The following is a 25,510-nucleotide window of genomic DNA, read 5'->3' as shown; positions in this document are numbered from 1 at the left end:
ACACTCCTAAGCAGTCCAAAGATCAGGGCTTCATCCATCACCGTTTTTTAGCTCACTGCACCATCCCAGCTCAGAACCTGGCTACATGCAAATTAGTCTGTCCCTGGCCCAGTGCATCATGGGAACAGGGCAGACCAAACTACCAAGCCAATTCTTATACTGGAAAGGAAACAAGCTTTCGGGGACCGGTTTCTGGCATTTCAGCCATCTTCGGCCCGGCTTGCTTGAATCCTGATGGTGCAGTGAGCAAGGGACTCACATCTGAGTATACCCTTCCACGCTTGTGGTGGACAAAACGATTCAGAAAAGGGGGTGGTGATGGACAGAGTATATGAATTAAGCAGAACACTCCTACCCAGTCCAAAGATCAGGGCTTGATCCATCACCGGTTTTTAGTTCACTGCACCATCCCAGCTCAGAACTTGGCTACCTGCAAATTAGTCTGTCCCTGGCCCAGTGCATCATGGGAACAGGGCAGACCAAACTACCAAGCCAATTCTTATACTGGGAAGGAAACAAGCTTCCGGGGACCGGTTTCTGGCATTTCAGCCGTCTTCGGCCCGGCTTGCTTGAATCCTGATGGTGCAGTGAGCAAGGGACTCACATCTGAGTATACCCTTCCACGCTTGTGGTGGACAAAACGATTCAGAAAAGGGGGTGGTGATGGACAGAGTATCTGAATTAAGCAGAACACTCCTACCCAGTCCAAAGATCAGGGCTTGATCCATCACCGTTTTTTAGCTCACTGCACCATCCCAGCTCAGAACCTGGCTACATGCAAATTAGTCTGTCCCTGGCCCAGTGCATCATGGGAACAGGGCAGACCAAACTACCAGGCCAATTCTTATACTGGGAAGGAAACAAGCTTCCGGGGACCGGTTTCTGGCATTTCAGCCGTCTTCGGCCCGGCTTGCTTGAATCCTGATGGTGCAGTGAGCAAGGGACTCACATCTGAGTATACCCTTCCACGCTTGTGGTGGACAAAGTGATTCAGAAAAGGGGGTGGTGATGGACAGAGTATCTGAATTAAGCAGAACACTCCTACCCAGTCCAAAGATCAGGGCTTGATCCATCACCGTTTTTTAGCTCACTGCACCACTGAACTGGGGTGATGCAGTGAGCTAAAAAACGGTGATGGATTAAGCCCTGATCTCTTGACTGGGTAAGAGTGGTCTGCTTAATTCAGACACTCTGTTCATCACCACCCCCTTTTCTGTATCGGCACGACAAGAGCAGCACCAGAAGACTGACTGCAGATACCATGAGGTCCCGCTGAAGGTGATACAGCAAAAAGGAACTATGATCACTGCAGAGACCGACGGAAGGAGACTTACCAGGAATGTGACGTACTTCAAAAAGTGCGGACCCAATGTCAAAGAACTACTGATCGAACCAAAGCTGGAACAGAGAGAACCAGAGACGCTGCCAAATCACAGTCAGGCATTGATGGAGACTGCCGATGAGAATGAGCGTGACAGTCCCGACCTCCAGTCACGCCCCAGACGTGTGATCACAAAACCGTCTCGCCTTATCGAAGAACTTTAAAGAAAGGCAGTTTGATGTGGTGTCTATATTTTGTTTTCTTTTATTCACAGAGGGGGGAAATGTAATGTTGTCATTGAAGTAGTGCCCAGTGACCAAACTGGTCAGGCACTAGGACCGGCCGGAGCAAGGGACGAGGGCGGGCGGAAAGGGAGGAGCTGGTGACCAAGGGAGGCAGTTAGCCGTTAGCCTTGGAAGAGTGAGGACGAGAAATAAAGAAGGTCCTGAATCACTACACCGTTTCTGCGTGAATTATTGAGCCAGACACTACAGCCTGGGTCTTCTGTAGCCAGGGATGCGCAGCCAATTCCCGGCACTCAGCAGCCTCCGGGGGGTGGGTTCAAACTGTGGCAGCAGGTCCAGCGGTGCAGATGAAGGTCAGGCAGCATCACAGCCGGCTCTGGCAGCAGAGGCCCGGCCTTTCGTGCCAGACAGAAGGAACACTCTTCAGGCACGTCTCCAGTTGGCGTTGTCTCTCCACCCAGGAGACCGGTGGGCCGGGCAGCGCAAGGCAAAGGGATGGCTCCTGCCTAGGAGCGGCAGCTGTCCACGCACAGCTCTCTGCAGTCGACTCCCGCTACTCAGCAGCCCCGGGAGGTCCTGCACTTTAAATGAGGGTGAGGCTGTTTCACAGCCTGCTTCAGTGTTAGGGGCTCGGTGTGCTACAGGTCGTCGGCCCCGCCTTTCATGTTTAACAGCCTGGACACTCCACATGGGAGACCGACAGGCCATATCCTAGGATCCAGCGATGTCGGTCACCTCGGTTCTCCGATACGCGCAGCAGTAGGCTCCAGTTCTGCAGTACAGCAGCAGGCCTGGATATACAGCTCAGCGCAGTCTACGCGGACCGAGAACCTCGTTTCACTCAGCTCTGGTCACTCCGCGGGCCAGGGGCCAGAGCGATTATGCCCCAGGTTATCTCAGAGCCGCTGCAGCCAGTTGTGGTCACGTGAGGGGGCCGTCATCAAATAAAAAGCAGGATGATAATCGGGCTAGGCACTGATCTTCTCAGCAAACCTCTGATGCAGCCACCATCTTGGCCATGGCCCTATTCTTCATCAGTGCTTAATTTGTAAGATAATAATTGTCAGGGCCCTTCTGCAGCTTGCACCACTCATTGCCCCTGACTTTGCTGCCAATGGTGCTACCAAAACAACTATTAACCATCTCTGTAACCTTTCAGTGTGACAGTTAAGGTTATTCCGGGTCCTCAAAGCTAAAGGAATGGCTGGGGAGACAGGTGTCAGTAATTATTTTTGTATGTTGTATTCATAAACAACCATCGTGCTCCTCTCTAAATTAGATGAGCAGCGCCACCATGTGGCAGACGATGGTAACATCTTCCATGGTCAGGACGGCTCCCGGCCTTAATGAGTCACAGAAGGCGTGTGCTCTTGACGGCCGGGAGCCGTCTGAACGTTGCCGCTCTGCCCACGTGCGATTAATTCCCCGTCTGTGCGGAGAATTAATCAGGGGGCGGAGTTAGGACAGCTCCCACCTGTCATCATAAGCACAGGCCTACTGTGACTCATGACGGCCGGGAGGTGTCCTGAGTGCCTGAGCGCCACGCCCAGCCCTCCCTCGCACCGCAGCGGAATTTGTCCTGCAGCGAAGGGGTTAAGTGTGGCGTTGACAATTAAGTGCTAGTGTCAAGCACCGTAAACAAATTAAGTGCTCGAGCAGAGCACCAGAAGCCACCAGCTCAAATTAAGCACTGACCTTCACCTTCACCTTCACCGGCTAAAATAATGTGGGTCTCTGGGAGACTTACACCAGGAACTTCTTCACAACCAAACAGGTAAAATGACCCTCCCAGCATACAAGGAAATAGAGTAGTGCCTGGTGAACGTATGATCAGTGGCGTCATGAACCACTCGATTAAGCAAGGGTGGTGTTGATGCCTATAATTATTCATAACCTTGTTCTGTCTGCAGAAAAACCACAGAGGTCAGGGCTGGGAAGCCAATAACAATAAAGAAGGCCTAAAAGGAAAATTATGAGAGGAAGAAAATAAATGAGCGTGCAGGGGCATACTTAAATTGGTGCAGTAGGTGCAGTGGCACCAGGACCCAGAGGCTTAAGTGGCGCACTGAACCCTGTTTATTGCTGTATTTTAGCAAACCAGTTCCAAAGCCCATTTACTTATTTACAGAGCGGCCCACAATACACTGGCTACGGTACTGAGATTGTGAGAGAGATGGCTAAGAAGAAGGAAGAAATGAAGAACATATGAAAAGAAGAAAGAAACTGTGACAAGTAGGAAGGGTAAAAAGCATAAAAATATGAATGCAAGGATGAAAAATTGATGGACGAAATGTAAACCAACATTGCATTGGTGGGTGAAAGAAAGAATGGCTGGAATGATGAAAGGCTGGATGATAGGGTATTTGGATGAATTTATAAATCAAGAGTGAAATGATGGATGAATGAAAAAAGGGGTGTATGGGTGGGAAAATGGATGAATGGCTAGAAGTGTGAGTGAAAGGATTGAAGGATGGGTGGAAGAGTGATGATGAAAGGGTAGACAGACCGAATGATAAAGGGAGGAAGCATGATAGATGGACGGAAGGTGAGATGAAGGGAACAAATATTTTGTGAGTAAGGCTAACTCGCTTTCCTCAACCCTGGGCATTAGCGATACGGATCAAGTGGGGGTTATTTTAGTTTTCTGGTTATTCCCCTGGTACGAATGGAAGCCTATGTTGTGGCTTGAAAAATGTTCAAGGCGGGGACTCCCACATCCAGAACTGTAGTGTAGTCTTTGCTCTGTGGAATGTGTCCCGTGGCTTTAAGGAGGATCTTCTTTTTACCAAAGCATAACACTGCTTGTTGAAGAGGACACAAAAGAAGTGGGACAAGTGGCATAAGGTTAGTTTCTGGCATTCTGCCTTTCCCTTTTTTGCCCAGGTGAAGCTAATGAACAGCTGACATCAATGTGGTGCTAAGGAGTACTATCAATATAAAATCAAAGGGCCCATCGAGTGATCTCTCACCCTCCTTGGAGAAATGTGGATGAAAAAAGAACATAGTAAGGGCAATGGACTGTACCACAGGAAAAGGCAAACGCACATTCTGAAAAAAGAACACACGCTTCTGAAGGACCAACCTACAAAGCCTGAAACTCCCAAACAATGTGAGAGGAAGTCATCACAACGAGGAACACCAATTTTAGAGCAAGAAACCAAAGAGTGCAACTATAAAAAAAAAAACTCAAATAGTGCAATTATGAGGGAAACTTAGATTTTTCACAGCCTGTTGGGCAGAAAATCTGCATTTTATTAAGGACACAGAGGCCACGATTATGCAAATCTCCTTTATTGTCACAGCTCAGCAGTAACAATGAAGAGAATATAGAACTTCAAACAACATTCCAATACACTATATAGTCCATGAGCATGCAACCATCTTCCTTATTTGTCAAGTGCTGCAAACAAGAAATAAACTCAGAAAAAAACATGACTTCAAACTTTGATGTGGAACGAATAACTGCTTTTCTTAGCAATCTGTAGACGTCTTATTCTGGAAGAAAAAAAGACACCTTAGTTCAAAAGGTAAAATCCCTAGGGAGAGTTAGTAATTGGAGGGATAATCTTGGCCTATGTGTCCTTAATAAAATCCAAATTTTCTGCCCACCAGGCTGTGACAAATCTAAATTTTATGGCATGACACGGAGGCCAACAATATGCAAGTTTAAAGTGAACTAAGTACATTGTTAATCACATTATTGATTGGTCTAAAATAAAAAAAATTAAACATGCTCTCATTCCACCAGTCAGCGGCTCTAAGAATATCCTGGTGCCCTCCATCTAACATAAAAGCTTTAGAAGCAGATGCGCCTCTGAGAGAGTGTGCACCGAAAATAGAAACATTGACACTACTCTCACTCATCACTTCTTTCACCCATCTTGCAAGCGTGGGAGATGAAACTGCTTTATGAGGGGATCCGTGAGAAATCAACAGTTGAGTTCCAACTCCTCTCAGACTTACCGTTCTTCTTTCATACTCTTTAAGACATTTGACAACACATAGACTTTCATTTAGTGGAAAGAAAGGATAGAATATAGAGAAAGACATAGTTTTGGTTCTTTTCTTAAGGTAAAAACAAACTCCCTCAGGCTGGTAAGCCCTGCTAGTAACGTCTAATGCCTTAACATCTGAGGTTCACCTGAAAGAGACCAAGCAAAGTAACACAGTAAGCTAACAGGAAATGCGCTTTGAAAGAGAGGTTAACGTTATATCCCCAAGAAGAAATAAGTTGTAATATGTTTCTTACGTCCCATAAGGCTGCATATTTCAGAGTTGGAGGATTAAGAACATGCATGCTTCTCATATTCTTTATGGTTAAAAGGTTTTGTTCTACGGAGACACCATCAACTAAAGAATGTCCTGCAGATATTGCTGACCTATAGACATTAACAGTTCTATAACTTAGGCCAGAAACAAAGAGTTCTGATGGGAAGTTTACTACGTATACTAAATCAGTTGAAACGGGATCGTAGTGTCATTGAAGACACCAGTGAACCCATTTATTCCATGCCAGTCGATATGCCTTCCTTGTTCCAGATGCCCAAGACTCAAAGAAGAATCCTTCGAAAGGCCATGGATTTGCAATTGTCGATTGAAATCTTCTAGGAAGTCAGAACCATTAGACCTTGTTCTATGAGAGGATGTGATTCGCCCCGAGGACCCAGGAGTAGTTGCCTGAAAGGTGGTATTAGAAGTGGGAAGTCCATGGTCATCTCCAAGATGACTGGAAACCATGCCTGAGGCCTCCCAAGAGGGGTTATCACCACCATGCTCTGTAGTTACCGGTGACCGTGTAAGAGAAGATGTGGAAGCATGACAAATGGCGGGAAGGCATATGGCATTAAGCCCTGCCAGTCCTGGAGGAAGGCAACTACCCCTGTTGCTTGAGGGTCCGGCTTCCAACTGAAGAAATTTGCCATCTGAGTGTTCAGTCTGTCTTCAAAAAGATCTGTCCCGAAGGAACCCCATTTGTTTTGGACTGTCATGAATATCCCTCTGTCTAACTTCCAGTTGCTGGAGTCCTTGAAATTCCTGGAGAAGCAGTCCGCTACCCCATTGTTCAAACCAGGGATGTGTGCCGCTGCGACGGACAGTCCTTTGTTCAAGCAATAGCTCCAGAAACCCTTTGTTATTTCCTTAAGACCCTTTGAATGTGGTCCCCCCATCTTGTTGACGTATTTCACTGCAGAGACATTGTCCATACACAGCATTATAAAGTATTTCACTGAATTCTGGGTGAAGCTTCGAACCGCGAAATAACCTGCTAGAGGTTCCAAGCAGTTGATATGTAGTTCCTTCTCCTCGAGTGTCCAACAACTTCCTGTTGAAGAGCTGCAGCATGTGGCACCTCAACCTTCTAGACTCACATCTGACTCTATTATCAATTCTGGGGGCTTCCTCAAAGATGGCTCTGCCATTCCAAGCTTCTGCATTCTTCAGTCACCAAGATAGTTCTTTCCTTAAGTCTTCTTCCAAGCATGTCATCTGAGTGTAATAGAGTCGCCTTCAGAGATTTTGCTTTGAGTCTCAGTTTATAGTGTAAACGGCCCAGAAAGATTGACTGGATGGTTGAGGAGAGGTGATCCAGGATCCTAGATAAGAGTCTCAAGGGAAAGACCTCCAATGACAGCATCTTCCTGAGTTCTTTCCAGAGTTTCTTTATCTTTTCCCTTGGCAATTCCAGTTCTGCTGACACTGTGTTCACCATGAAGCCCAGAAATTGAGTTTCCTGGCTTGGTGTAGTGCATGATTTTTTGGCATTCATGACACAGCCTAAATGTTCCAGAAGGTGGATAGTAAGATTTGTATGGTGAGATACTGTCACCTTGGACAGACCCATGATAAAGATATCGTCCAGATAAATTATTAGCCTTACGCCCCTTTCCCTTAGCCATGCTACCGGACCTAGATTGGTAAAATACCAAGGGGCTGAAGATAGACCAAAGGGGAGAGTACAAAATTCCCAAAGTTTTCTCTCCCAAGTGAATTGGAGGAATTTCCTGTGTGGGGACCACATTGGGATGGTCAAGTAGGCATCATTTAAGTCCGGACGAGTTAACCCGTCTATCTTTCTCTAGACATCCCTTAGGTGGTGTATTCCCTCCATCTTGAAGTGGTGGTAAGATGCCCACTCGTTTCGATTTTTTAAGTTTATGACAGGCCTCTGTTCCTTGTCCTTCTTTTCTACTAAGAATATATTGCTGATGAAACCTGTTTCTGAGCTCTCTATTATAGCCCCTTTTGCTAGCAAATCCCTTACTTCTTGAGATACTAGTTTTCTCTGTTCTTGAGAGAAGGTTATTTCACGAGGTCTCTTTGATTGAAAGGGGGTATCTGTGAATTCAAATTTGTAACCCTTGACAGTTTCCAGAACCCACAGGTCTTGAGTTACCAAGGTCCAATTCCCAGAGAAAATGTCTAGTCTCCCTCCCACCATTATAGGGGTACCTGAATGGTCTTTCAATATTCCTACCTGCGGAGAATCCTCTGTTTCTTCTCTCTCCTGAGAATGATCTTCCCCTGTTTCTTTGCCTTTGTGGGAAGAACAGCTGGTTTCCATAGAAGGATGATTGCTGGAAATATGATCCTCGTCTAAGAAAGGGTCTTGAGGTAGATTAGCCACGGCCGGGAAACCGACTCCTTATTCTCCAGGCCATTCCAAAAATGTTGTATTGGAAGAATTTCTTAATGTCACGCTGTGACTTTTGAACCGAGCTAAAGGCCCAACATATTTGGCCATGTCGTGAATGAAATCCTCTCCAAAGAGGAGCCCATGTGAAGTGGCTCCCCCCTCCTTGTTTGCCAATTCTACGAGTTTAGGGTACATTTTGAGGAGTACACCCTTCCTGCATTCATTAGAAATGGCAGTGTTTGCATTGCCAAGGAGGTAGATGGTTGGTTGGACCCACTCACATAGCTCCTTAGGGTCAATAGGTGTTCCATCAATGTAGGCACTTTCAGCCAAGTCGAAAATAATGGTTAGGGGTCCAATGGTGTCCAGGAGACGGTCTTGACATGACCTTAGGCTCTTTTCTATCCCTTTTCTAGGGTCTTTTGCACACTTTCCTATGAAAGCAACGACCTTAGGGTCAAGTTCAGGGGTCACTGCAATCTTGACTGGAAGAGATGGGTGAGGGCATTCAGACCTCAGTCTAGCTCTGACTTCTTTTGGAATCTCCCTTCTGAGCCAGAAATTAATGTAGTCTGCTACATGTTGGGAAGGTAGCCATTGGGGAGAAAGGGGATGTTTGATTAAAAGGGGCTCAAACGTATCGTCCCCGGAGGGGTCAGTAATGCCCATTTTTGAGCCTGAGGCCTTGCTTGCCTCTTCAGTGCTTCCCAAAGTTTTGTCTCCCAGGTCCTCAATGTCCGTCTCAAAACCTGATGAGCACGAGAGGTCTATCTCTGCTTCATCTGGTTCGTCACTGTTAATGTGTATAGGGATCTCAGGCCTGTTTGTTGCCCTTCTATAATGCCCAAGGCATCGTTCTGGTCACCGCGTGAGAAACGTGAATGTGCTGCTTTTCCTGTTTTCTTTGTCTTTTTAGCACTTTTAACAGGGTGTTCGGTGCAGCTCTTTATTTGGGGACTTAACTGACCCTTCTTTTGCGCCAAAAGTATGTGATGTACTAGTAGAGGGCCATGCCCTTGACAGGGATCCAATTTTCTTTTACTAATGGTCTCATTAAGTGAGTCCATAACTTTGTCCATGGCCTTAGTGACCAATGACTCAATCTTACCTTCCAGATTGAGTGCAGGATTACATTATGGGACAAGGGTAATAAATATATTAAAATAATATTAACATTATATTAAATTATATTCCACTTTTTATCTTCTCTTGAAGATTGCTAAATTTCGAATGTAAAATGTCTCTTTCCTTTATCTCTCTCTCTTTTTTTTATGTTCCCGGTATTATTTCAATGAAAAGTGACTTTTAACCTTAAGAGGTTAATAAGGAGTACGAGCTGTGGTAAAATATTCAAATTTCTGTGGGAAATCAAAAGGTGAGGGTGTGTCGGTGCTCAATTTCTGTCTGCGTAGGAAAGTAAGTGATAAAACAGATGCAACTGTCAAAATGTTGCTAGCTGTAACTTGGCAACCACACACTTCTTTAGCGTGCGCGGAGACAAGTTTTGGAAGTGCACTATGCTTAATCTGGAAAAAAACACTGTATCAGAGGATGTTAAGCCTCAGGAGAATACAGGTTAAAGGCAGTAAATAGTCAGAGAAAGGGAAAAATGTTCAATAAGAAGTAAACGCATGGTAGGATCAATAGGACCCAGTCATGCGATATATAAATAAATACAAACAATCAAATATACATACAGTAGTAGGCACAAATAAAAAGAGGCTACTTATCTCGAGAGCAGCAGCAACAAAGAAGGAGGATGGCTGCATGCTGATGGACTATATAGTGTATTGGAATGTTGTTTGAAGTTCTATTTTCTCTTCATTGTTACTGCTGAGCTGTGGCAATAAAGGAGATTTGCATAATGTTGGCCTCTGTATCATCATCAAACAATAGGGAGAGGGATAATTAGGCCAATCTTTAACGGGGTACAAGCCCAAATGCAGCTAAACAAAGTATGGTACGCAGTTCCCCAATCAAGGAGGTAAGGTAGCTAGGGGAGTGAACCAGGACGTGGGTGGAGGCACACTTAAGGGGGGAATCTCCTCTTGGGAACTAAAACCCTCACACACCCAGCAAGCTAGGTGTCATGCTTCATCATCTGGGTTTGCCCCTCGTCGGGTCGGCAGTTCAACACCCGACGGGCACCCATATAGGGGCTCTTTGGCGGAGATCTTTTGTTCCTGCCGTATGGTGCCGTGGGTGTGAGGGCCCTAGGGGAAGAGTGTAGATGTGGATGGGTAGTGAATTAAAAAAGGTTAGATAGTCCACTGGGTAAGTTTAATAACGTGGTAATCTCCCTTATTAAAATCGTGAAGAGAGGCTGCTCGCTGGTGCAATGATCCAGGGGAGCAATGCTCTACTCTATTTTGCTGGTCAACATATTTCATGCTAGGTGTTCAATATGATACAGTGCAATTCGTCAGGACCTGTAAAAAACTATCTACACCATGGTATGGTGAATGAATTCTACCTACCACTGGATTCAAGGGGCGGACACAGGGTCCGCCACTTCTAGTGGTACCCTATAGTCCAGAAGCGCTGGCTACTACGGTCTTCTCAGCATGGAGCATCTCAAAAGTAGGTGCCCTGTCCATTTGAAGGACTAGCTCTTCAAAACTTACCCGCGCGCTGGATGAAGCGAGAAGCGAGCTCCAGAATAACTTCAGGATACAAAACATGATGGATGGAATGCTTGAATTAATCTCAATCACTACTAATTACTCAGGCCACATCCCAATCCTTTGTTATTTCGCACACCATGTCACCTCTGACTGGACTCAGCTATATGCAAATCAGTCTAGACCCTGCTCCAATCGAAAAAGTCCAGCCCAAACTGCCAAGCCAGGTCCCCCTGAAACGAAAAAAGCAACCCAGGACAGGTTTTGCCTTAGATATGGGCTCATTAGCAGGGTAACGCTTAGTTCCAGTGACATGGTGTGCACAGGGTATGCAACCTTTACAACGCAACTTTTACCACGCAGTGCTGTTACAATGCATGTATTACAACGAAAACCATTACAACCCATTACACTGGGGGGCGCTCTAGGATAAGGAATAGTTTTAATTTACTATCCAACACCTTCCCTAGTGTCCACGGGGACTGGAGTTGGAATAGTAAATTAAACTATTCACTATCCAGCACCCCCAAGTGTAATGCGTTGTAAAGGTTTTCGTTGTAATACTTGCGTTTTAACAGCATGCGTGGTAAAAGCATGCGTTGTAATGTCATACATCCGTGCACGGGACCTATGTCTTGGCATACCGGTCGCACTTAGGACGACATAGTAAAGTATTTAAAAAGATAATGGATGGAATGCTTTAAATAATGTCAGCCACTGGTGATCAATTGGGTCACATACCAATCAATTGTTATTTTGCATTTCAATGTCACCTCAGATTGGACCCAGGTGTTTGCAAATCAGTCTTGGCCTTGCTCGAATCGGAACGGTCCAGTACGAACGACCAGGTCCTCCATGAACCTTGCCCTAGTAAATATGACAATTGGGGATTTAGCAAGGTTTTTTTTTTAAAACATGCTTTTATTTATTTAGGGTTCAAACCTTCCGGTTTTAGAAATTCAGTACAGATACATCAATCTCTCAGCTCAGATCAATCTTATAAAATAACAATAAAATGTCTTCTAAAATTTTCGACATATAGCTAAGATTGTAATGGAAAAATATGTAGGATGAAATAATATCTCCTGAACTAGGAGAGCATACTAACTGTAAGCATCTGCATCTCCACTCTTTATAATGCATGCAACAGGTTTAGATTTCCTAATAAACAAATCCCCAAAATTAAATTTTATAAACAACCCCCCCCCCCCCCCCACCCTGGTCACATACGAAGAGAATCTCTGGCCATGCCTTAAGTCACTTCACCCAATCGCTCTAAACGGCAGTGTGTTTACTCTGCGCTCAACACGAGAGTGTCCGAACGCTGCGCCTCTGTATCATCCTCAGCGCTGACTATTTGTGTTTCTTCTGATCCCTGCGTGTCAGAGGCTATTTCTAAGGGGACCTCCAATATCAAAGCGTACCAGGTCCTAGCATCTTCTTCCAACTTGTCATCCCTCCTAACACTCTTCATATGTATCCATTCCGCTGTCGCCCATTCCCTCAAATCTTTGGCCCAAGTTTCCACCTTGGGGGGTTGGGAACACTTCCAGTGGATCGCTATCCGTCTAATGGCCAGCACTAGGCCCAGTTGGAGAAACCTACGAGTAAGCTTCTTCCCCTTGGGACAGGGGAGTAAACCCAACAGTATCTCTTTAATAGACTGGAGCAGTGACCATCGCATAACTCGTCGCAATCTCTATAGTATGGAGTCCCAAAAAAAAGTGCAGTCTTGGGCACTCCCATAACATATGCAAAAATGAGGCGTCATCACAACCACATATGGGACAACAGGAGGAATGATGTGGATATATTTTATGGAGCACTTGCGAGGTGAAATAGCTTTGATGTATAACATTAAATTGGATACGTTTAAAATCTGGTATTGGAACTAATTTGTTTTACTCCTTCGTGTACCCTCGTCCATTCAGAATCTGTAAGGATATCTCAAGCACTTCATCCAATCTAGACTGGATCGGAAGCGGGTGTGCAGTGAGATCCACCCTTAATGCTCGATAAATATGAGACTAGTTTACGGCCTCCAGCAAGACTCACAAGGGCCTAAAGGGTGGCAGCTATCGGAGGTTCCTCAGGAAACGTCGGCCATATCTCCCGTGCTACTGCAGCCACTTTTGCATACTGAAGATGTTGACCCCTTCCCAGATCGAACGCAGTTTCTGCTTCCTACCTGGTCAGGAATTGCTGATTTAAATACAGATCTCCCATCATTCAGCAGCCACCCTCCACCCATCTAGAGACGGATATAACTTGACCGTTCTGCCCAAACGGGACAACCGCCCACAATGGGGCTTAAGGGGCGTAAGTTGCCCTACATATCAGAACCCTAACCGCAGACTCTCATGTGGAGGCCACATGTCTAATAATTTACGGGAGATGTTCAGGCACACACGAGCCCAACATCAGTAGGTCCGGGAGTGAATTATCCCCGTAAGTACCCCTCAATATATGTTTCTCCCAATTATCATTGTCATCAAACCATTGTACAGCATGCTGGAGTTGCGCTGCTATAGAATAAAATTCCAATTTTGGAACCTCCAGACCCGCACATTCCCAAGTTCTCTGCAATGTTCACAACCCCACTCATTTCCGTTTGTTTCCCCACAATAGTTCTACCAGCAGGCGGTCTAACCAGAGAAAGTACTCCCGTGGTATCTGATGAAGTGAATTCTGCATTACATAGAAACTCTGTGGGAGGACCACCATTTTTATCAGAGCCACACATCACATTAGTGTTAAGGGTAAGGTACGTCAAAACTCCACTAACCTGCGTATACCCTCTACACATCATCCCATATGCTGTTCTAAAAAACATGGCATAGAAAGGAAACAATAGGTTTGCCAAAAGACTTATGAACGGGTAACAGAATGAAGTGAAATATTAATAGATGTGTGGGTTGACCTTGTAAGTTTACCCAGAATGTAGGATTTTTTTTGTTCTGATTACGAAAACAAATGTAATCAGATATTACATTGAATCTGAAAAGAAATGCCATTAAAACATATAGAAAACACGCAATAAGTAAACAAAACGAGGGACGTATTAATCTAACGCCTGTATGCGTTAAAAATCCTTGAGCGAAAGAAAATAGGTCTGACCACAAAAGATTACACAAAGAGAGTATTCATCCTGAAGTCTTGAAGAGATGCATTTGTGATACCTTGTCACTTAAAACACACCAGCTAGCATCAATTGCTTAGCTTCCAACTCAATGTGTGGATTGTATATGTATTGTTTTTGTCCAAAATCAAAATCAAATGCAGGAGGCAGGGATTGTCATTCAACGTGTAAGGAAAGGGCTGCCCACGAGGATCCAATCCTTGTTCACAAAATATCTGTTTACGGTGCAAGCTAACGTTAATGCTGGACTCTTGTGAAAGAATTAGCAATCAATATGTAAACTGGCTTTTTAACTTGGTCATGAACATTTAAGAGACTGTGCAGTGCAACTAAAACAAAACAGAGCGACCCCACCAATAAGCCTATTCTCTTACCCGACTGGGCTCCTTATCTGCGCTGCATGTCCAGTTCACGGTCAGTGCCAGCTTGAGGCGGCCTCCTATAGTGTAGGAGGCATATGTGTGCACTGCAAGCACATTGCTGAGTGATCCCATGCTTTCGTGATTGTCTGCCACATGCAGAGGCACGCCGCAGAACTATTTTCTCAGCTTCTTTTAAATATTTTAGTGCAACAGTTAGTTCTTAACTTTATAATACAAGTTGTATGTGTTTTAATTTGAAAAGGTTTCAAGTGACACAATAAAGATTAATTGTAGAACGTTGTAAACAATGTACCTCCATGTTGCTACATCATACGTGTTTCATTGTATTTTTTTCTATTATTTTTTTATTTTACTAAGTTTTATATACCCCGAACTCGACCTGAACCGGGTATCAGAGCCCTTTACATAGCACCAGTTGCATTACATGTGGACACATTTATTTTTGTTAGGCATGGGAGATTAAGTGATTTGCCCAGAATCACAGAATGTTCAGCGTCATTGCCGAGACTCGAACCCAGTTCCCCAACCGTTAGGCCAACACCTCTCCTCAAAGTGTAGAAAGTGAAAGCGCGCCACATGCGCGTTGTGCTGAAATTCCGCGAGACGTGCACATCGAGCAGCGCATGAGCAAAGTCGCTAGGCGAGACCTAATACAGGTACTTGGGGACAACTTATCTGCACAGTCCAGCTGTCAATGCTCAGTTCAGAAAGAAGGTCATTCATGACCACTGCCTGGCCCCCCATCGTCCCGCACAAGATCTGGTGTCGGTGCCATAGAGACCGGTGCAACCTCAGAATCCGAAGCATGTAGTGTCCCATCTCGACAGACCGTGACACGGCCTAGGCTCATAGTTATCTTTTGCGGATTCTGACGGGTGAACTGTCTGCGACCTCCCAGCGTGGACTGTAAGGAGGGTGTCTCCTCAGAACTCATAGAGGGCACCAACCATGGCCTTCCCGGGGCTCTGGTATCTAACCAGTCTCTCACCTCCTGTGCCGAGAAAAAAAACAGGACATGGCCTTCACTCACCACCCTGGGTGTTTCGCCGGGAACATAAGACTGCATTTCAAATTTTGATCCCAAAGATGCCAATTAATTGCCACGAAGGTCATCCTCTGCTCCTGAACAAACTGCGTATAATCCAGATACACTGAAATAGACTGGCCGTCGAAGAAGAATTGTCGTCCGCTGCGAGAGAGCTGATGCAAAAGGTCCCAATCTCTAAAATTAAACAACTTTGCAATAATAGCCAGAGGGGGCGCTCCAGGCCTCGCGCTTGATGCGCTCTCTCCATGCCAAAGAACTTCAATAACTATGTAGGGGCCATCTCTTGGGTAATCCAATCCTCCAGAAACCGGTCTACTGCAGGACCCTCCGGCTTTTCTGGGAAACCCACAAAGCGCAGATTTCGCCGTAGGGACCACCCGTCAGCATCTTTGGCATGGTCATTGAGCCTAACCACCTGACGTTTTAAATCCACCACTGTGGCGCGAAAGCTTTTCACTTCTTCTTTCAGGGCATCAATATCTTTCTCCCTGATGACCGTCACTCTGTCTGAAACCTTCCGGAGGACACAACGCAGGAGATTAACGTCAATAGCCACTGCACCAATCATCCTAATCATCTCATCTCTAGTGGACTGGACGGCACGCAGCACATCCATCAGTGTCGGTACCTCCTCAGCTCCACTCTCCTCAGTACTTATGTCCACTGCTGGGTTCCCAACGGCTTCGTCAGGGTGATGGGAGACCGGTTGGGCATAGTTCAGTATTTGATTTGCTTGCGACTACACTCGCTTGTCCTTCCCCATGGCAAACAGAGGACTAAACAGGAACTCACTTTGATTAACACCACCCACTGAGAGAACAACCAAAGCGCCTCTACAATGAGCATTAAGCACAGCTCAACTACGTGCGGTCCTCTACCTGATCCGGTTATACTCCCCGTAGAATCTCTGCTGTATTCCGTCATTGATCCAGACCACTGCTCAGCAACCCCAAAGAATTGGCTTTAGGACTCAGACAAGGGCTCCAGGAGAGAGCTCCTCTATACTCTCTAATAGTGGCAGGAACTCAAGGTGGGAGAATCAGGGTACCAATTAGTGACCAAACCATCGCCTGTCTCCAATTCTCCGCTTATCGCGAGCCGCCACTGGGATCACCGCACACCATGCCTTCCTCACGAGGCTTCCCAGCAACAAAGGTCAGTCACATACTCCTCTTATCTCCGTGGGGTTCCCAGCAGTAGATCACACAGCCCCTAATAATAACCAGCACCCAGTTCTGGTGCCACTGTAGCAGCCAAACACGGACAGGCAGAGGCGGGGACGGGTCTGTCTGGGTCTCCCCTTCTCAGTCTGAGTGAGACAGGAGCGATGCGCGGGTCCTGTGCCCCTCGCATGCCAAGGGGCACAGGAGTACTCTGTCCCCGGCCAGGACAAGACAGAAGGTCTGCACTCATCCTGGCACACAGGCGAGAGGGAAGGGCTCGCCCAGCTCGGGCAGGGTGGCCCGAGCACTAGTCTCTCAGTCTCATTCTCAGCTGAGAGGGCAGGCACAGACAGGGGTCGGGAAATCGCAGGGGTGTCACAGACAGGGGTGTTCGGGTATGGAAAGTCCCTCGGCCCGAGACCCCTGCCTGTGTGTGGGTACAGGCCTGGCACTAAATCCTGCACACCGCGGACCCGCATCACCCACAGACCCGGTCTCATCTCAGCATGGGGCATAGAACCACCATGCTATCTTAACACCAACAAGCCTGGCACTCATTCCCGGGGACATCTGATACAGAGGGGCCACCCAGACGCCGAGCTCAGGCGCAGCGGCAGCAGGCGGGGGCACACTTTCTCCCTCAGCACTGCTACTTTCTAGTAATTAGCAATTATATAACATATCACAAAATAACGACAGCTCCTGCGACTCCACCGACCTACTTTTTGCGCACGGTAACACTGTCTGCAATTTAAAGAGTTGGACTTTTAACCCGCAAACTTCCCCGTCGATTTCCACTGGGCCAATTAAGCAGTTAATAGCGTTAAAAAATGACATAAAGTTAAACGTCGCACAATTTACGCTTCACGCACCGCTAGTACTTCCCATTTTTTAAAGTTTTGGAACAGTTTCTCAGGGCGATAATAGTTATTTGCAGATGATAAAACACTGGTATGAAGTAGGATTTCCATCTATCCCAATAGCCCATTTTATCACGTTTTATGATTATAAAGATACAGACATGATCTTACTTAAATGTGACACAATAAGCGTTAACAACTGAAGAGGCTGAAGGTGGGAGGGCGGAGGAGATGCTCTCCCCTGCTACAGTGTCTGCTGGCAGAGGGCGGCTGGGAGGGAGAGCCCTGCCCTGGGGAGTGCTGCACTCCCCGTGCCCCCTCCGCCTCCGCTCTCCGTGCCTGTTTCACAGCTGTGGTGAAGAATGTTCTTATCTACTTATTAAAATAAACAAGCAGATAAGTTCTTTACCACAGTCGTAAAACAGGCCATGGTGTCCGTAGGGGCTGTCTAAAAAGCGGACAGGGTGCCACCCAAAACCCCTCTTTTCCAATGGGAAGCCAGCGTTTACCATGAACGCTGACGCTATCCAATGGAAAGGAGGGGTGGGGCTTACAGGACCCTTTTTAGAACAAAATCTCTCGTAGGGCGTGGCTAGCAGCTTCGCTGCTTAAGCCCACGCCTCTACAAGACCTAAAAATGACATACAGGGGGTCCGCTGAGTACCAGGTACATTCCACAGTATTTAACAGGCTGGCTAATCAGGGCTAACAACAAAAGACCCTGTCCACATGACGCTAATTGTGTCAGTTACTTAAATAATAGAACAATCTGTACGTACTGATAACTATTATCTTCCCCTACTTATTTTTATTCTCATAAGGGGACAGCTCACTGCACCTCGCCCATAAATTTCTTCAATTCAGACTAAAAGGCCAATCTTCCTTGACAGTTACACAGAACACCATATAGATAATGTCTGACACCTCTAATCAGTACCGGACATCCACACCATCAATGTTGGACCAAGTTCTACTTAGAAAAAATTTGCAAGAAACGAATGACACCTCACGGAAACAACACCAACGGGGTAACTGGTATGTAATCTCCAGACAGGCCCCTGTCTCATCCGATTCTCAAAGAAAGAAGAAATGGATCATCAGGGCAACTGGAGCGCTCCTTTCTCTCTATCAGGCTCAGCTACCGGGGTACCACAATCCTCTGGCGGCACTGCATGCATCACAGAACAAACACGGAATCAGGAGCTCCACCACAGGGTCCTGGGTGCAGACATCATATCACATCACATCACGGTAGTCCTGCAGGACAATCCCCAGGGGCGCCCGGGCACTTAACACTCTGCCACGGGACTGCGCCCCTGGTCCTCACAGACAAAATGGCGCTACAACGCAGTCTGGGGCTCGCTTGAAATTTCAAGCCCCTTAGTTGTACAATCACCGCCACTGGCCGTACCACTTCCACACAGGATCTGCCGCAGCTCCAGACACAATCCAGGTCCAATTTGAAGCCGGGATAGAGCAGGATAGTAGAGGATATCGGACCGCCGCACGGAGCTCACCAAAAACAGGTCTAGACAGCCATGCTGTCAGGTCACGCCGCATCGGGATTTATCAAGGTTACCATGTTTTGAGGAGTAAGAACATGTTGTTTAGCACTGGTCAGCAGTGGTAAAGTGGGCAGAGTCCTAAAGCAACCAAAAATAAATAGAGGAGGATGGCAAAACCTTGGGGAGAAGACCACTCTAAGGCCGACGGGCCTCACAACCTCCTTCCTCTATGCCTGCTGCCTGTGTTTCCAATGCTGCACCAATCCAAATGGAATGGGTGTTACCTCATCAGTTTTGAGGGTCTCCTTCATATTTATTTATACTTTTTATATAGTGTGGACATTACCCACAGGCACCAGAACGCTTTACAATAAAACACAGGTCTTTTTATAAGGTCCTAAATTAAATGGTTACATAAGGACTTTACAGTAAAGCATAAGTTGTTCTAAAATTACCAAATATCTGAACAGTACATAGGGTCATTATGTTACAAATTTACAAATCAGCAGGTCATTACCTAAGGCACAGAATTACAATTGTTCGAGGATGTAAATAATATTCCCTGCGGCAGTGAACATTTTGCCAACTTTTAAAGTCTAACGAAACAGGGGTAAAGTAGATAATCCCGGGGCAATGGCCAGAGGGTAAACCTTAGCGGTGAGAGTGCGATCATAGAATTAACTTCAGACATTGCTAAGGTAGCATTAGTTTGTATATGCTTGGCAGCCATCTTGCCACTTTTGCGCATGTTACTACATGGCTTTATTCTCATGGATAGGCTGCTCATGCATTCTCACATGAGAACTGTCACCATTCACACATTAAGCTGTACACTGTGCTCCTAGTCTGCACATTGTGTTCAAGGTTGAAAAACAATAAATGCTGTTGATTCACTTTGGTTAGTCCTGCGCCCATATACACAACATAGAGCACAGCTGCCCTACTGAAAGTCGAGTGCTTTTAATATGGCATTGCATGCATGAAAAGGCACTTGGAGAGATTCATTCCAACGAAGAAGAGCTGTGCTTGGCCTGAGATGTGATTCCTTGCATCTAAACTTGGAGGTTTGGGGTCCCCCACACAAAGCCTAGAGGTCTTCTATAATTATAATAAACTAGCTTATAGCACGGGAGGGAGGTAAGGAGCTGTAGCCCTGTTTCCACTATCATTATAAAATGATTACCCCTTTTGTGCTTTAAGGAATTGTAACCATGCTGATTATATTGTTCTTATGCATTTCTCTGCTTGTGTTGGCTAGTATACTGAATTGTAGAGCACGTTTGTTAAAATAAACATTTTCAACTATACAGTGTCTCTATTTACTCATGTTGTGGACAAGTATGAGTGTATGAGAGGGACGGAGAGACATGTTCTAGGATGTCTAATCATTGGTAGCTGCGCTGAAATACAGAGAACGAATGAGACACTATAGCTAGTCAGATTGGGGTTCTGGGTACTGAAGTGGGTTTTCTGGTACACAAATACACTGAGGTCGTGTATGTGCATAATCCCTGCAACAAGAGACCACTTTCCCACTGAAGAGGTTAGTTAGGATGTCATGAACTAAGATGTCTTTAAACTAGATCTTTCACCTCTTTTTTGAATATCACAAGTGAGTTGGTGGGGGTCTAAAGTTCAGAGTTCCATATTTTAGTTGTGTTCCTGAGAAGGACCGTGCCAGGAGTCATTCCTTTTTGAAGGTCAGAGGTTCTAGCAATAGTGCTTCATTATTTCCTGGTGGTCTAGTACCTCCAGATAGCTTATGTTGATCTGCCAGGTAACTGGGAGTGAATGTGTGTAGAACCTTCTGGATGATTTAGGTTGTCTTACATATGGTCCTGACCTCAATGTGCAACGTTTGGAGATTGACCGGCATAAGAGAGATGTGCTCATTCTCTTTTGCCCCCATAGAAGAAACGTGCTGCCGACTGTAATATGATTTCAGAGGGGTGAGAAAGGTTGGGGACACCAGTCAGGAGAGGGTTACAATAATCAAATCTGGTGAGAGCCAGAGATCATGATTTGCAATTTTAAGTTGGACCTTTTGTCTAGGATGACTCCTAAGGATTTGGAACTGTCAACGATGGTGGGTTTGCAGTTAAGGATGAAGAGTGTGTCCATTCAGAATAGCACCGAAATTGTGATTTAGAAAAGGAGACAAGTAGAAACTCAGTTTTAGAAGGTTTAATTTATAAATTATAAGCTACAATTCAGTCTTTGGACAGAGTTTAGAGTTGTGGTGAGATGCCAAATGTTATTTGGACAGACCTTTAAACCTGTAGACTGTTAGTGTGAACCCATGCTTGTGTACCAAAAGGTTATACCCATCCAGGTTCATTGAAACATCATGAACTTGTGCCCCACTAGATATACCTAGGCTTTGTCTCTAACAGTACATACTGCACCTAATTGTTTTTTGACTTGGGAACTATAAATCCCATCCTGAAAAAGCTACCTTCCATGACAAATACAAGGAAATGCTGGTGCTGACAACAACCTTTAACACGGACTTGATACTCGACTTAGCTAACATGGCACATAGCCCTTACTCCCAACAACCTTCCCAAACAACATGTATGCCAGCCACAAATCAGACCTCTTTCTTTTTGTGGGGATTAACTGAGTCTCCTTCAGGATGGTAAGATAATAGGGGAATCATTCCAGTTTCCTTGTTTCTTTTTTAGGAATCAGTCTCTTGGAGAACACTTTGATTCCATTAAGAGTTGCCTGGAGCGCTATTCCCAGTGGGATACTGTTCTGGGGAACTATGAGCAGTCCGCAATAGAAACTACTAGCAGTCAAGAAACAGGGAACCTAATTTTACTGGGGGCAAATCCCCCACTGAGTAAAAACATGTATGTTTAGGGCAGGGCTGCATCAGATGTAAAGCTCAGCCCCTTCCAGCAAGGAGAGGCTTACAATATTATTCCCATTCCGTAATGCCTCAGATAGACTCCCCCTCACTGCCATTTATGACCTGCATAAACGAGGTGGTAAAAGCTAGGAGAAACAGGCCCATTGTTCAGCCTGGAAGGGAGAATTGATTTATTTATAAAGTTTTATATAGCGCGAACAAGATCCCGAGGGATATCAGAGAGCAATTTGAAGCAGAAAAGGTCCCAATATTCTTCGATATGCACTGAATTTCCCATTCTGAGTGGAATAGCTTGTAGTGCCTTTTATTTGGTAAGGGGATACCTGCCAGAATCAGAGATTACCCCCCACCCATAAATCCCTACAACAGGAAAATTGTTATAAAGACTTCTGAAGTATTATAAGGGCACCTTACTAAATTGGCTTACTTCCAGAGATTTACCTTGGTAGAGGATCATACAGTCCTCCATAAAAAAAAAACCTAAAGCAAAATCTACTCAAAGCTTTAATCTTAATGTATATCAGCGTCTTACTCCTTTTGGGGGTAGGAATAGGTTGCTCTGGCCTACTCCTAGAAATCTCGCCCAGGTAATTTCTTGACTCCTTGCCCTATTGCACTTTTGTTTTTCCTCATTTTTACCCCTTGAAGTTAAATGTCTAGCCACAGTTCTGAGTGTACCTTCATCCTATTTATCAGCATCTTTTTACTTTGTGCTTCCTGCACATGGCGTATAACATACACCAGCCATTACTGTTTCTATTACTCTAGAGAGCGTGAACACACCTTCCTGTGCTGCTGTAACACTAAACTTGTTTAAGACAGATTTCGGTACCTATGAAAAACAAGCATTTGCAATGCAATAGGTCTCGCATTAGGAAAGTTTGAGCTATTGGTATTGTAAATGACATTTTTTTTATTTATGTGTAGGTTTTGAAAATAGCAAAATTAAAAGCTTTGTCATTTACAATGCCAATAGTTATAACTTTCGCAAATGTGACACCTGTAGCATTTGTAATGCAATATGTGTCGTATTTACGTGACTTAGATATATTGCTATTACACATAACAATGGCTTTTTAAAAAAAATAATTAATACTTAAATAAAAGTTATTGTTATTTATAATGGCAATAGCTTAAACTTTTGTAAATACCGTTTGTGAAGATTATGTTGTGTATTTTATTGTGACGAAAATCCAAGAACAGAAGTGAAATATTAACATCTTTTTGTGACATCTGTAATAAAGCTTGAAACATTGAGAGAACATATTTGAGTTGTTGAATGGTTACACAGATTGATGCTGTGGTGGCGCTGAGTGATGTGGAGGCGACAAGTGAAGCTGTGGCGTTCAGTGATGCTGTGGTAGTGCATAGTGATGTTGTGGTGCCACTGAGTGATGCTGTGGTGGTGCTGAGTAATGATGAGGTGATGCGATAGATAGAGTGAGGGCGATAGATAGATAGAGTGAGAGCGACAGATAGGTAGAGTGAGGGCAATAGATAGAGTGAGGGGGATAGATAGAGTGAGGGCGATAGATAGATAGATAGATTGAGGGCGATAGTTAGAGTGAGGGCGATAGATAGAGATAGATAGATAGATAGATAGATAGATAGATAGATAGATAGATAGATAGATAGATAGATAGATAGATAGAGTGATGGTGATAGATAGTGAGTGCAATAGATAAACAGAGTGAGGGCGATAGACAGATAGATAGAGTGAGGGCGATAGATAGATAGAGTGATGTGATAGATAGTGAGTGCGATAGATAAACAGAGTGAGGGCTAGAGACAGATAGATAGAGTGAGGGCGATAGATAGATAGATAGAGTGAGGGCGATAGATGGATAGATAGAGTGAGGGCGATAGATGGATAGATAGAGTGAGGGCGATAGATAGATAGAGGGCGATAGATAGATAGATAGATAGATAGATAGATAGATAGATAGATAGATAGATAGATAGATAGATAGATAGATAGATAGATAGACAGAGTGAGGGCGATAGACAGAGTGAGGGCGATAGACAGATAGATAGAGTGAGGGCGATAGACAGATAGATAGAGTGAGGGCGATAGACAGATAGATAGAGTGAGGGCGATAGACAGATAGATAGAGTGAGGGCGATAGATAGATAGAGTGAGGGCGATAGATAGTGAGTGCGATAGATAGACAGATAGAGCGAGGGTGATAGACAGATAGATAGAGTGAGGGTGATAGATAGACAGATAGATAGAGTGAGATAAATAGATAGATAGATAGATAGATAGATAGATAGATAGATAGATAGATAGATAGATAGATAGATAGATAGATAGAGTGATGGTGATAGATAGTGAGTGCGATAGATAAACAGAGTGAGGGTGATAGACAGATAGATAGAGTGAGGGCGATAGATAAACAGAGTGAGGGTGATAGACAGATAGAGTGAGGGCGATAGATAGATAGAGGGTGATAGATAGAGTGAGGGCGATAGATAGATAGAGTGATGGCGATAGATAGTGAGTGCGATAGATAAACAGAGTGAGGGCGATAGATAGAGTGAGGGCGATAGACAGAGTGAGGGCGATAGACAGAGTGAGGGCGATAGACAGAGTGAGGGCGATAGATAGACAGATAGAATGAGGGCGATAGACAGATAGAGTGAGGGCGATAGATAGAGTGAGGGCGATAGACAGAGTGAGGGCGATAGACAGAGTGAGGGCGATAGACAGAGTGAGGGCGATAGATAGACAGATAGAATGAGGGCGATAGACAGATAGAGTGAGGGCGATAGATAGAGTGAGGGCGATAGATAGATAGAATGATGGCGATAGATAGTGAGTGCGATAGATAAACAGAGTGAGGGCGATAGATAGAGTGAGGGCGATAGATAGACAGATAGAGTGAGGGCGAATAGATAGAGTCATGGCAATAGATAGTGAGTGCGATAGATAGACAGATAGAGTGAGGGCGATAGACAGATAGAGTGAGACCGATAGATAGATAGATCGATAGAGTGAGGGCGATAGATAGAGTGAGGGCGATTGATAGAGTGAGGGCGATTGATAGAGTGAGGGCGATAGAAAGACAGATAGAGTGAGGGCAATAGACAGATAGATAGAGTGAGGGCGATAGCCAGATAGATAGAGTGAGGGCGATAGATAGTTAGTGCGATAGATAGACAGATAGAGTGAGTCCGATAGAGTGAGGGTGATAGATAGACAGATAGATAGAGTGAGATAGATAGATAGATAGATAGATAGATAGATAGATAGATAGATAGATAGATAGATAGATAGATAGATAGATAGATAGAGTGATGGTGATAGATAGTGAGTGCGATAGATAAACAGAGTGAGGGCGATAGACAGATAGATAGAGTGAGGGGGATAGATAAAGGGAGATAGATAGAGTGAGGGCGATAGATAGAGTGAGGGCGATAGAGTGAGGGCGATAGATAGGGTGCGGGCGATAGACAGGGTGAGGGCGATGGATAGATAGATAGATAGATAGATAGATAGATAGATAGAGAGATAGATAGATAGATAGATAGATAGATAGATAGTGTGAGGGCTATAGATAAAGTGAGGGTGATAAGAGTGAGGGCGATAGATAGAGTGAGGGCAATAGATAGAGGGCGATAGTTAGAGTGAGGGCGATAGATAGAGTGAGATAGATAGATAGATAGAGTTAGATAGATAGATAGATAGATAGATAGATAGATAGATAGATAGATAG

Source organism: Lissotriton vulgaris, chromosome 7, assembly GCF_964263255.1.
Source record: "Lissotriton vulgaris chromosome 7, aLisVul1.2, whole genome shotgun sequence".
In the NCBI taxonomy this organism is placed as follows: Eukaryota; Metazoa; Chordata; class Amphibia; order Caudata; family Salamandridae; genus Lissotriton; species Lissotriton vulgaris.
Note: the sequence above shows the minus strand (reverse complement) of the source record.